Genomic DNA, 13,402 nt, shown 5'->3' on the forward strand with positions numbered 1-13,402 from the left:
GACACTGGACTGCATTTAAGAGTCTTAAGTATCTAATTTTACAAGACATCATTTTTTTCTGCATGCAAAGTAATGTGCAGCAGTTTAGCCAGACTCTCTCAGGGTTGCCACCCACGAGCTGAGGTCCTGCAGGATGCCTTTCTACTGCCAGGTGAGAGGCACGGGCCAGACCCACGCGCTCCCGTTGCTGCAGCACCTCCAGAAGGTCCCAGTCCTTCCTGCAAATCCCCCACTGGCTGCCCTGCTCTGGTTCCTTCACTCTGCGTATCTGCTCTGGAGGACAGGTTCTCCTGCGGACAGTGAGTTTCGGAGGGTTCCCGTACTCTGGATCTCAAAGAGCTTCCCAAATTTCAGAAGCTGAGCAAAGTCCCTTTGTAGGGACGGTGTTTCAAACAACTGGCATCTGTAAGCACATGTATAAATCCCTTGACTACAGTGGTATTTTCATTCTGTTTGGCACACAAACCTACTATTGATATACCAGGTCAGAAGTCATATATTTCTCTCACTTTGTAGTGCTGGATTCTCTGAATGAACTTGATATTAGAACTGAGCTTTTTTTCTTTTTTTTTTTGGCTAATGGTAAATTTGCTTAGACAGCTTTAGGAGAATGAAAGGACTGACAAATATCAGTCAAGTTTTGAGTATACACTCCAGCTTAAGAGCTGGAAGCTAAAATACTGACTTTTCATAAAAGAAATTCTGGGTTTTCTCTTTGAAATATTTTTTAAAATTTCATTTAATGGTAAATTTTTGAAGTTTAAAAAAAAGAAGGGAGATAAAAAGAGAAGACTGCATTTCAGTTTGTCCGAAGCAGAGACAGACATCACCCAACTGCAGGCACCCACACCTGGAGATGACTTTTCTGAGGGTCCCTCCTGGAAGATCAGAGGAAAGAGAGAAACTCCTCCGAGGGGGAGTTGATACCTGAGCAGGATGTGCAGTGAAGGTACAGGGCGCAGACACTTCACCAGCTGCCCTCTATTAAAGGCCACAAGTACACAGATTTTTTTTAGATTTTGTCTAATGTTGCTAAGACAGAAAACATGGAGAAGCAGGATCTTCTGAAAAACAGCACAAAGATAGATCGTGGGGACAGCTAGTATGTGATTTGCAGGGTTGACATCCATATGTAAGATGGGATCAGGATCAGGAAGGGGTTTAGGGCAACAAAGTAGATTTTGCGTTGATGTCATTTCTGACACCCTAACTTGGAAATAAGCTTCTCCATTTACATCCTCGGGGTATGAGCTAGCTACATGCTTAAGAAGGTGAATTTATATGGCAAGAAAATGAGCCGCATGAACAGGACAGGTTGACGGGGCAGTCTGTTACAGATATGTTTTAACTTGGTCAAATCCAAAGTGACACAACCCTGCAGGAGACCAAATCTTGTGGCAGGCACACCAAGATGTTGGGAAGGTGGTGGACAGCAAGCATTCAAAGGGGGTCTCCCACAGACTGCTTACATTGCAGACATTGGAGGTGGCTGGGCTGCTGTCAGTCATTTCCAGCGCAGATCTCCTCCTGGACCTGCAGGACCCCTCCCTGGTAAAGACCTGATTAACCCTGAGCTTCTGGGGAATATTCTGTCCCTGATTGCTGGCCATTTTTCCAGGGAGAGGAGTCCTGCAGGCCATGTCTCAGCACATTCATCCTCCAAGCAATCACTCCCCCCGGAGCAAAGCCTACCACTGTTGCCCATGGAGGCAACTGCCGGTGCAGGCTAAGCTCCGAGGTCCCTGCAGAGGTTTCACTCCAGCTGTGAGACCAGCCTTATCACAGCCGTGCTTTCCCACGTCATGTTTACCCTCTCGGGTTTCGTGTGTTTTCCTTGGGCTCCCTTTGGTAAACCTTTGGCTTCAGACTATTATTAGGGAAACAAGAGCTTGGTATTAAGTGATGATTATGCAATTTATTCTGACAGCGAAAAACGTGAAAAGGGGAAATCAACATTTGTGATTTTAGTTATGCGCTGACAACTATAATTAATCTTAATTCCAGCAAGAAGCAGATAAGTGAATGTGATGGGAAGGCTTGCATTTTCATTGCTGCTGCCTAGGGACAGCTACTTAATCATGGCAATAAAATGGCACGAGTTAAGTAATTAAAGAGGACAGAAACTTTAAACTAGTTAAATACAAATAGAAAAGAAAGACATGAAAATGCAATGAAATTAAGATACATAAAAGGCACAAATTAACTATATAGAAAAATACCACTGTACAAGGGTAAAATAGCAAGAGAAGAGTTTATAAAAGAAAAAGAAAAATCTTTCCAAAAACCCAGCTAGGGGCAATTGTAAACAGAAACAGGAAAGAGCTGAGCTTAGATCTGATATACAGAAAAAGGCAGAGTAACTATTTTTCACTTAATCAGTTAAAAAATTTTTATGAAAGTGAATGAAGATTGATCTTTTTAATTTGACTTTTGAGGATGAAAAATTGTTTTTTGATATCCCATTATTTTAAAATGAAAATGACTGGTGATTTTGATCAACAAAATACATTAACCATTTGAAATGAAGAAGCCTAAGTCAGTTTTAAACCACACGAAGTGAAAACTAATATTTTTTTGGTAAGTCCTGGTGGGAAAGAAAATCTTTCAGCCCATTTAACTTCTGTTCATTATGTATCAAATTAAGAGATGGTACCCACCGCCTTCGGGCAGGAGGACAGACTAGATGACTTCTTAAAGTCTTCTTTCCCTCTGCTTTCTCCTGGCTGTACTTGAATGGAATAGGATACATAGTGTTCCCTTTCCCTCTTCCCACAGAGCTTTTTTTAAGGCTTATTTAAAGAATTTGCTGAGTGCAGGGAGAGTGCTTGCTTCACAAATACAGCATCGACTGGGGTCTCTAGCCCTGCCATAATCAAGGTAAGAAGAGAAGGAAACGAACTGCTGAGGAATATTTGAGTGGTGTTAGCATCACCCTGCAATTACGCCCAAGGCCATGGGCTCTTCTACTGATGCAGATCTACCTATAGTTTTGGTTACCCTCTAGGGTCTCTTGAGGGAATGAGGTAGCTTCTCCCGCCAACCGAATATACCTTAATTTTGCAGAATTTAGTTTGTTGCAAGTTAGACTGAGACTGTATTGTTCCCAGCAGGTTCCGTTTGGAGGTATCCCTGTTCTCGGCCTGCAGCTCCTGCAGCCAGTGGAGAGGAACCCATGGGGTCAATGCGTTTGGATATGTCTCTCACAGCATGTGCACCACTGTATGGAGCACTGCTGGCTCAGAGGGGAGCCCAAGGTTGGCCCCATGCTTTCTCCAGATTTGAAATTTGCAAAATTTCCTTCTGTCCCATTTTAAAACAAGTAAATCCTCACACATACACGCACAGACTCTACAACTTATTGGGCTTCTAAATGTCTAATACTAACTCTGTCTGGCAACTTAGGCACACATAAATGTGGAGGTTGTTTGAAGTCAGCTTGAAATTGTAGACCAGGGTCTGAAACCCTGACATTCCAATCACACTTTGTAAATGGATTACACATCTTGTCTTTTTTTCACAACAACTCTCTCCTCTCTGATGAACTGCAGTCAGAGGGAAAACAAGCTTGCCTTCCATGAGCATGGGCTGACCCTGACGGTCACCTCACCTGTCTGGCACTTGCCCTGTGCCAGTTACTGGCATGTCCTGATTCCTCACCTAGAGAATATGACCGTCCATGGTGTTGTGAAGAGAATGAGGGTGAGCTATGGCACATCTGAGGCGGAGCTGAACAAGTTGTTCAACGCAAAATCATCCTGTTGGTGTTTTTCAACTGCTTTTTGCTTGGGTAGGGGCAAATTTACTGGGGATGGGAAGGGAGATGGAGAAGGCAACTAGGGAAGTCTCAGCTCACACTTACCCTGACTCACCTCCCATTCCCCCTTCCAGAGTGCTATCAAGCATTCCCAGCACAGCAGCATCATGGTTTCTTTGTGGGCCAAAAAGCCACGTGCTAGAAACAGCTGGTCAGCCTGCCGATCGGCTACAGGCACATGGCTCCTGCCGCCACACAATGCTGCGTGCAGCTTGCAGCTGGCCAGATCACAATCTATCTTCTTCGATCCATCATGTGCAGTGGTGCACAGACTTCTTCAGCAAATATGGCCCAGGCTACTGATACTCTGATGATATTACAATTCTTTTTGTGGCTTTTTTTTAGAGAAAACTGGCATTTTTTGGCCAAAACGTAACTTGGTTCTTTGAGCCAACCCACTTAAAGAAGGGTTCAGACAAGTATTCATATGGAGTATCTTGATGAAAGTTTCTCTTACACTCAGCATTTTTCTTTACTTTCCACTGCCAAACACGATTCCTCAGCCCAAATCATCTTCAGCTGATAAATTCTATATCCAAACTGAGGTTTACAGAAACCTCCATTTACAGTCAGACTGTGGAAATCCCAACCACAGAAAGTTGCAAGACAAATGTGGTAAATGGGTTTTAAAAAAATGCTAAATAAATATATAACTAGCATTTGGTTATATTTAGGATAAGCAAATCTGATGCTCCATGGCATAAAGCCAACCATGTGTGGGTCAGGAAGAAATTTCCACTACAGATCATTTTTGTACGTTACTGCACAATTAGACAGGTGCTTTGTGTGATGTTTAAGCTTCCTTTGGAAGGAAAAGGTAGTGGTTGTCACTGAATGTGGTAATGAACACCAGGGGTCTAACCTGGCATTTCATTCATTCCTTCCCTCCTGCAACTGTCTCCTAAGAAAGGCCAGTGAAAGAGCTGTTGTTTTTTTCCTTGGGAGTTTCTCTCTGTGAGGCAAAAGACATAAAAAGGGCATGAATAAGAAATAGAATCTGCCCCCCCCCATCCACTGTGCCACGTGTGTCACCATTAATGAAAATGAAGGCCATGTGTTAGTCCATTCAAAGAGATGGGAATGGTCATCTCAGAGCAGCAAAACAGACTTTACAGCTGGTCTTCTTAAAGAAGACTAATTTTAAAAAGGTCACCTGTTCCATCCTGCAAGCCAACCTGGTGGATAAATCAGAATATGAGAAGACATATAAATGTTTTGATCAAAACCTCTGGTCTCTGTGACATGGCTGGAAGTGAGGCTACCAGTGCTACCAAGCACCTCCTTGTACAGATCAACAAGGATATTTTTGCAGGGTTGGAGCTGACAGCCTAGAGATCACAGTACCCCATCTAAGCTGTGGCACAAAAAGCCTTTCGTGTCATTCACTTCTACCTCCAGTACAAGACAAATCTTCACCAGAAAGAATTTAAAAATTGCAGCAGAGATCATTGCATAGCAACACTGACATTCGAACAGTGAGATGGTTTAATAACAGGTACCAGAATAACAGCTTGATTGAGAAATCTGATGTTTTGAGACAGGTTTAGTTGGAGATACAATGTGATCACTGATTTTGCAAATAGGTGTGAATTCATTGACATGAATTGATTTTAGCAGTCTTATACTGTGACTGAACTCGGCTTATGCCTTAAAGGGAAAGGCTGCAGTAGGTATGAAGGAAAGTTATTGACAAGAACATTTTCCATGTGAGTCAAAGCCTGTTTTGTTTTTAGATCTGCCAAGACTGACAGCCTCCATTTCTTCTGCAACAACGTTGCATAAGGATGGCATTAGAAGGCCATTCAAGTCTACTGGAGCAGCTTATGATTCCACCAGTGGATCCAGGAGAAAAATTAAAAACTCCAAAGCCTGAGTTAGAGCTTGACAGGTAAGTGAAAACAGAACCATTTCTCACTGCAGCACAATCCTAAATAACTGTTTGTATTGCCAAGAACAAAACAGACAAATCCACCCAACCACATGACTTTGGAGCAATTTCTAGGCTGTACAAAAAGTGTGGTGGGTGCATTAACTATAAGGCCATTTCTTAGTCTTGTAAGTCACAAACAGGTATGAAAATGAGAACATTACAATTTTGTCCTGGGCTTTGTCATGTGCTAACCATCAGGACTTGGGATGGTCTGATAAAGTATCGGTAAGATAGAGGTAATGATACTAATCCGTCTGGTAAGGGACAGAGCAGTTAAAATAGTGAAATTCATAACAGTGTGATTAAGGACCTGTGCGCAGAGTCTTCAAGTCAAGATAACCGTCACTACCCCACCATCACTATCCTCCAAAAAATAAAAAAAGTAGCAACTTTAATGCCCTAAGAACTGGCTGGGATTCCCTGGTAATTACTTCTGTTCAGGACATGCAAATCTTGCAATATTTGGCAATGCTACCTTGCAAAGCTTTCAGTGTTCTCTGACAACTGGAGACCTTATCTGGTCCAATACATTTCTTTATCTCAGAAAACATTTCTTTCTCAGCCCATGTTTTATTTCAGAAGAAGCTTCTTCAGGGAAAGGCTGGCTGTGAGCCCTGGGCATGGTGTATCCTCACTGATGAACAGACATTCGGATCTGCAATTTCAGCAGGCCTTGGAGAAAACACTTCAAGTTAATGGGTTAAATGTTTCCATCAACATACATAGCACAGACACATGCAGTTAAAAGACAGTCTGAGCTGATTCAGAGGCCGTGTATATTTCCAAATAAATTCAATTTACTAAGACTGACTCCTAAATGGAGTCTAGTGTCAGTAAGCCCTCTAATGGAAAACTTGCAGTCTTTGTATTTTCCGCACTGAGTAAGTACCAAACCAGATGGCACTGGCTCTGGGATGCAACAATCAAGTCTCCTTTCCCTGCAGGGACAAATGTGCTGACACTACATAATGCTTACAGGTGTTATTCAATATTACAAACACTAATAATAGACTTTCATCTACAGGAGTCTCTCGCTCAAAGGCCTTCAGGCTCCTGAACACAAATAAACTCCAAACATAACTTACATTAAACAGGCAATATGCCCAACTGAATCACATAGCAGGATCAAAGTCTGGGAGAAAACTTGGCATGCTGCGGTCACCCGTCCATAATGCTTAGCGGCAACATCAAGAGCGAGGAAGATGCAGCAGCCTTGTCTCCTGTTCCTTCTGCTTGTGGTAGGAAGGGACTCTCATGGCAGGGGGGACTCGGACAGCAAGAAGCATGGCGCAAGCATGCTCTTTGCTATATGGGCAATCCCTTAGAGAGGGTCTTGGCCTGTTACTCATTCCCTCTAAGATATATGCTGGCCCCAAGGATTTTTCAGGTTTGGGTGTGATCTCAGCCCCATAAAATGCCTGGGAACGAGGCTTTGCAAAGGAGACCTGGCAATTCCTGAGCCTTGGTCTTCGGGTTTCCCTCTAGAGGTGAGAGCTGGCTGGCATATTTCAATCAGAATTGACCCTTCTCCCAGCCCAAGCAATTTCCTCCTTCCTTGCAGAGATCTGTGGTGAGCCTGTAACTGCAGGTGTTTATGCTGCCCATGGTGAGCAGCAGCTGAGATTTGTTACTGTGGGGTTATGCAGGAACCCTTCTTATCCACGGCCTCAACCATGGCTCCTTACTGGTGGCAGACATCAGGACACAGCCTGCGAAAGACAAGGTCTTAATGATGAGAAAAGGTAAAGACTGCTGTATAAACCAGTTAAATCATCTCTTAGAGGAGTAGGTTAGCTCTCAATGCTCATACGGGGCTAATGCCCATCTTGGAGAGGATACAAAGAGCTGGATCAGAACTACTAATGACCCCTGTCTATTCCAGATGGGTGAGTTTGCAAGTAGTTTGCTGGCATAAACCCAGGGACACATAAAGCATCAAGTCTTCAGTCTTTACTGGAGGAAATGAATTACAAAGAAGATATTAAAGCAATGTGTCTGCACTCATTTTGTATCAGAAAGATGGAAGGAGTTCATTTCAATCCTCCCTCCCCCTTGTCATCAAGTGTCCTAACACCAGTGAAATCCCTTTCACATCAGGTCAGGCAGATCGCCTTTCAGCGGCTGCTTCCCGCAGCCAACGGGGAGAGCAGTGCTGGCCAGGGAGCAGCTGGGAGCTGGGGCAGGCAGCAGGTGCCAAACACTTGTAGAGCCCCAGAGTTCCCCATCCCCAGGACTGGGACCAGGCAGGCAGCAGTGGGGAGAGGGCTTTTCTCAGCTCGTGCTCTGGATGGGGCTGGAGGAATGCTGCCTCACATCAGCACGTGTGCCCTGGGACAAGCAGGATGGTTGGGTGTGAAGGGTTGCTGGGGCATCTGGGGTAGAAGGTACTCCCAAGCCATTTGGGGCTGCAGGAGAATCAGGAACTCTTGATTGCGTGAGCAAGTATGGGCTAGACAGGGTGAAAGTTGCAGAGTCTGCCCCTCTGCACTGTCACCTCCTGTTGGGTCTGGCTGTTGCATGCCCTCTGCAGCACAGGGTATGCAGGGCAGGACGGGAAACATGTGGCAGAGGTTCTGGTGGATGGGAAAGGGCAGGAATAGCACTGTGCTGAGCATGGCTGACGAGGTGTGGTGAACACATGAGTGAGCAAAGCACCCACTGTGCATCCAACTGCACATTCCCTGCAGTGGTTATTAGGAGGTGTTTCTGAACTGTACATCTACCTAAACACACATTTACAAACTTGACTGCTGTCAGCCTGTTTAAACCAGATGTCATGTGGACCAAAAGGCTGCTTCTATGTGCCAGGGAACCACTGGCATGGAGCAATATGAGGTGTAAGAGACGGTGAAAGACAGATGGGAGGAGGTGGACCCCACTGCACCTGTGGCAGTGAGAGTAGCCATGGCCTTGCAGCCCACAGGCAGCTTCTCTGGAAACCTGCAGGAAAAGGTGCCCAATATCCTCAGCACAGAAAAGGTTACAGCAAGATGAAGTGCAAGATGAAGGTGCAGAAAGATGAAGTCGCAGCAAGATGAAGTCACTGCCAGATAATATGAATCCCAAGCACATTTCACCATTGGTGATAAAGATTAATGCCTTGTAAAATACAGCAGACCAAACATTTTGGGGAGATAGGTGTGTATTCCTGACATGAAATGTTCAGCAGAGATTTGGGAAGATGGCATGCTTTCGTGTGCTCGGGGTAGGAATGGCAGATGGACAAGAGAGGAGGTGCAGTCAGTCACAGGAATCTGGTGCCTGCAGATGTTCTTGCATGATCACACCTTGGTTATTACAGTGTCCAGGTGCCTCACAGTACTTAGGCAGCCCAGTCTCCACCAAATTAAAAAAAAAAAAAAAAGTGTCCCAAAGCAAATAAAAAAGACAGCTCCTCTGCCTTGGGTAGTCCTTGCTGGAGAGTGCCCTGCTGCAGTACTGCTGTGGGTTTGCCCTTGCTCTACGTGTACTGTCAGATATCAGATATTGGCTAGACCATGAAGGACTGTTTTAATGTTCATTGAAGCTGGGTGAATTCCATTTCCGATATGGGCCATCTGCCCATAATAGAGCTGAAGAAGCCATGCCACTGAGCAGGTTTCCAGTGAGTATTAACTAACATTTATTTTTGAGTGCAAGGAGTAATTATTTAATTTTTAATCCAAGTCTCAATCCTTACCAACATTGAGAACTTGGAATAAAAAAAAGTAATTGAAACTCTAAAGGTGGATAGGTATTACTAAGGCGCAGGAGCAGGCCGTCCCCAAGTGCCGCAAGTCGAGCAGGCGGGGGAGAAGACCGGCCTGGCTGAACAGAGAGCTTTGGCTGGAACTCAGGAAAAAAAGGAGAGCTTACCGCCTTTGGAAGAAGGGGCAGGTGACTCGGGGGATTACAAGGATGTTGTGAGGATATGCAGGGAGAAAATCAGAGAGGTGAAGGCGCAGCTGGAACTTAAACTGGCCACCACCATTAAAGACAACAAAAAAAGTTTTTATAAATATATCAGTGACAAAAGGAGGGCCAAGGAGAATCTCCCTCCTTTGTTGGATGCAGAAGGTAACCTTGCCACGAAGGATGAGGAGAAGGCAGAAGTACTTATTGCCTTCTTTGCCTCAGTCTTTAATAGTCAGACTCGTCATCCTCGGGTTTTTCAGGCCCCTGAGCTGGGAGATGGAGATAGGATGCAGAGTGAAGTCCCAGTTGTTGAAGAGGTGACAGTCACTGACCTGCTCTTCCACCTGGATGCACACAAGTCCATGGGGCCAGATGGGATGCACCCGAGGATACTGAGGGAGCTGGCAGAGGAGCTGGCCAAGTCACTCTGCATCATTTATCAGCAGTCCTGGTCAACTGGGGAGGTCCCAGATGACTGGAAGCTAGCAAATGTGACACCCCTCTGCAAGAAGGGTCGGAAGGAGGATCCGGGGAACTACAGGCCTGTCAGCCTGACCTCAGTGCCGGGGAAGGTCATGGAATAAATCATCTTGAGTGCCATTATGCAGCAAGTGCGGGACAACTGAGGGATCAGGCCCAGCCAGCATGGGTTTATGAAAGGGAGATCCTGCTTCACTAACCTGGTCTCCTTCTATGACAAGGTGACCCGCTTAGTGGATGAGGGAAAGGCTGTGGATGTTGTCTACTTGGACTTTAGTAAGGCCTTTGACACTGTCTCCCACAGCATTCTCCTGGAGAAGCTGGCTGCTCATGGCTTGGATGGGAGCACTCTACGCTGGGTTAAAAACTGGCTGGATGGCCGAGCCCAGAGAGTGGTGGTAAATGGAGTCAAATCCAGTTGGCGGCCGGTCACGAGTGGTGTTCCCCAGGGCTCAGTACTGGGGCCAGTCCTGTTCAACATCTTCACTGATGATCTGGATGAGGGGATTGAGTGCATCCTCAGTAAGTTTGCAGATGACAGCAAGTTGGGTGGAAGTGTTGATCTGCTGGAGGGTAGGAAGGCCCTGCAGAGGGACCTGGACAGGCTGGATCATTGGGCTGGGGCCAACTGTATGAGATTCAACAGGGCTAAGTGCCGGGTCCTGCACTTTGGTCACAACAACCCCATGCAACGCTACAGGTTGGGGGAGGAGTGGCTGGAGAGCTGCCTGGCAGAAAGGACCTGGGGGTGTTGGCTGACAGCCACCTGAACATGAGCCAGCAGTGTGCTCAGGTGGCCAAGAGGGCCAATGGCATCCTGGCTTGTATCAGGAATAGCATGGCGAGCAGGACCAGGGAGGTAATAGTGGCCCTGTACTCAGCACTGGTGAGGCTGCACCTTGAATACTGTGTTCAGTGTTGGGCTCCTCACTACAAGAAGGTCATCGAGGTGCTGGAGCGTGTCCAGAGGAGGGCAATGAAGTTGGGGAAGGGTCTAGAGCACAAGTCTTATGAGGAGCGGCTGAGGGAACTGGGGTTGTTTAGCCTGGAGAAGAGGAGGCTGAAGGGAGACCTTATTGCTCTGTACAACTAGCTGAAGGGAGGTTCTAGCGAGGTGGGGGCTGGTCTCTTCTCCCTAGTAACAAGTGATAGGATGAGAGAAAACGGCCTCAAGCTGTGCCAGGGGAGGTTTAGGTTGGATATTAGGAAAAAATTCTTCACCAAAAGGGTGGTCAAACATTGGAACAGGCTGCCCAGGGATGTGGTTGAGTCTCCATCCCTAGAGGTATTTAAAGAACGGACAGATGTGGTGCTCGAGGACATGGTATAGATGAACTTGGCAGTGATAGGTTAATGGCTGGACTCGATGATCTTAAGGATCTGTTCCAACCTTGACGATTCTATGATTCTATGATTCTATGATTCTATGATTCCATACTATCATCTCAGTTGTTACTTACTAAGACTGGGGTAGAGAGAGTCCTAAGTTGGTCCAGAAGGCACTACGCTTGCCTTGCATGACCTGGCCATCTAACAGTAGCCATAGGACTTTCCTGATTTAATTCTCAGTAGAACATACTTGGATGTAAGAGTCATGATTAAGAGGTGCAGTAGATCTTTAGTCTTGACTCATGTCCCATGGGTCATGGGACTGTGGGACAATGTGTCATTGTCCTGTGTTCTCTTTCTTGGGTGACACTGACTTCATAACTCAGATGATCCTTGGACCTAACATTTTTTCCCTTCATTTTCCCCACCTTAAATTCACAATGACTGCAACTATTTGCACTGCTGCAGCTTCAAATTCTCTGTGGCCTGATTTCTCAGCTTGCCAAGTCTTAAGGCTGTGAGTCTCAGGCAGAGCCAGAGGCAATGAAGTTAGGGCAGCGGAGCAGCAATGAGAAACTACGAATGCTTTTGTTCAGATGGGCTCCACTTTATCCGAAACTCAAAACTTCTGGCAGAGATGGAGGAGAATAACAATATTAAATAGCAGAGTCCTACTAAATGTAACAGTGCAAATGGGACATCATATTTAAAAACAGCAATGCTATGCATGGAGAGAAAAACAAGAATCATTGGTACTTAGGCTCCAATTCAAGTTGTCCTTTAGCACAAAAATTCAATTAGAATAACATGAATTGTTTGTTCACTCCGGAAAAAACGAGATTTCTCTTTACTTCCTCTTTTTCTTATACCAAGGGTATCACTCATGCATCCAAAAAGTTTCTTAATTACCTGAGAGAAATAGTTCTATTTTCACCCTCATCCTTTGGCCTTCCCTGGCATATATAACAAAATGAAGAGAATGTGCTTGGCATATTACAAAACCTAGCAAACAGTATTGCTCATCTTATTAAACACAAGCAAAAGATGAAACTTTCAACCTTGGATTTCCCAGGTTCTGAGGCAGGATTTCCCACTGCTCTGCAGCTGATCATCTCCAAGGGATTAACAAGAACTTCACTGGTTTGGAGCCTACAAGGAAATATCCCTCAATATCACATATCAGCTAGACTCCTTTTACCCAGGCCAGAGGAGTGGAGCTACCCCTGATCCCTTCTCCTTTTTTTTATGGTGATACAAACCAGGCCCAAGAATTCCCTCACTGCCTAAATTTTCCATTGCAGAGGACAACCCATCATTTTCCACAGGAGTTTACTTTCAAAGCACAGCTACTTCTCAGTTACACATGGAAAGGCATGAAAGGTGTTGCTGAAAAAAAGGAAGAGGCTTGGATTTCTGGTCTTACATTTTCTCATTTGTGGTGGGATATCTTGTTCTTTTAGAGCCTTGTTTAGACTGATCTGTTTGAAAGTGAGGAAAATAGCAAAACCACTAATGTTTACCACATATACTCACTCCCAGATTCTTCCATTTGTATGTGTAGAAGCGTCACCCGGAGTCACTGGTCTGGGGGTCTTCTGCTCTGTTTCTGTCAGGTAGCTACAAGGATGCCTTGTCACCACAAATGGAAGTTTTTCCTGTGTAGGCTGTAACCTTGCTGTTACGGCAGAGCAAGGCACAGGCACTGCAGAGGTGACACCTCTCATCAAGCCACCTTGCTCAAAAAGCTATGGCAATACTATTCTTTCAAGCCTATCTCATTCTGAAAGGATGAAAGGTCTTCAGGGTTCCTCTGAAGAGATGTAACACAATAGTGAGAGTGACACAGTCCCAGCTGGCCTGACATTGTTGAGAGAAGGGGAAGAAAACATAAGCTAAGAGGTGAACCCTTGGTGGCAGCAATTTGCATGTGGTCACTGCAAGCTTGATGGGTTGGT

Source organism: Nipponia nippon, unplaced genomic scaffold, assembly GCF_047370975.1.
Source record: "Nipponia nippon isolate SJK-2023a ecotype South Korea unplaced genomic scaffold, ASM4737097v1 scaffold_10, whole genome shotgun sequence".
Taxonomy (NCBI): Eukaryota; Metazoa; Chordata; class Aves; order Pelecaniformes; family Threskiornithidae; genus Nipponia; species Nipponia nippon.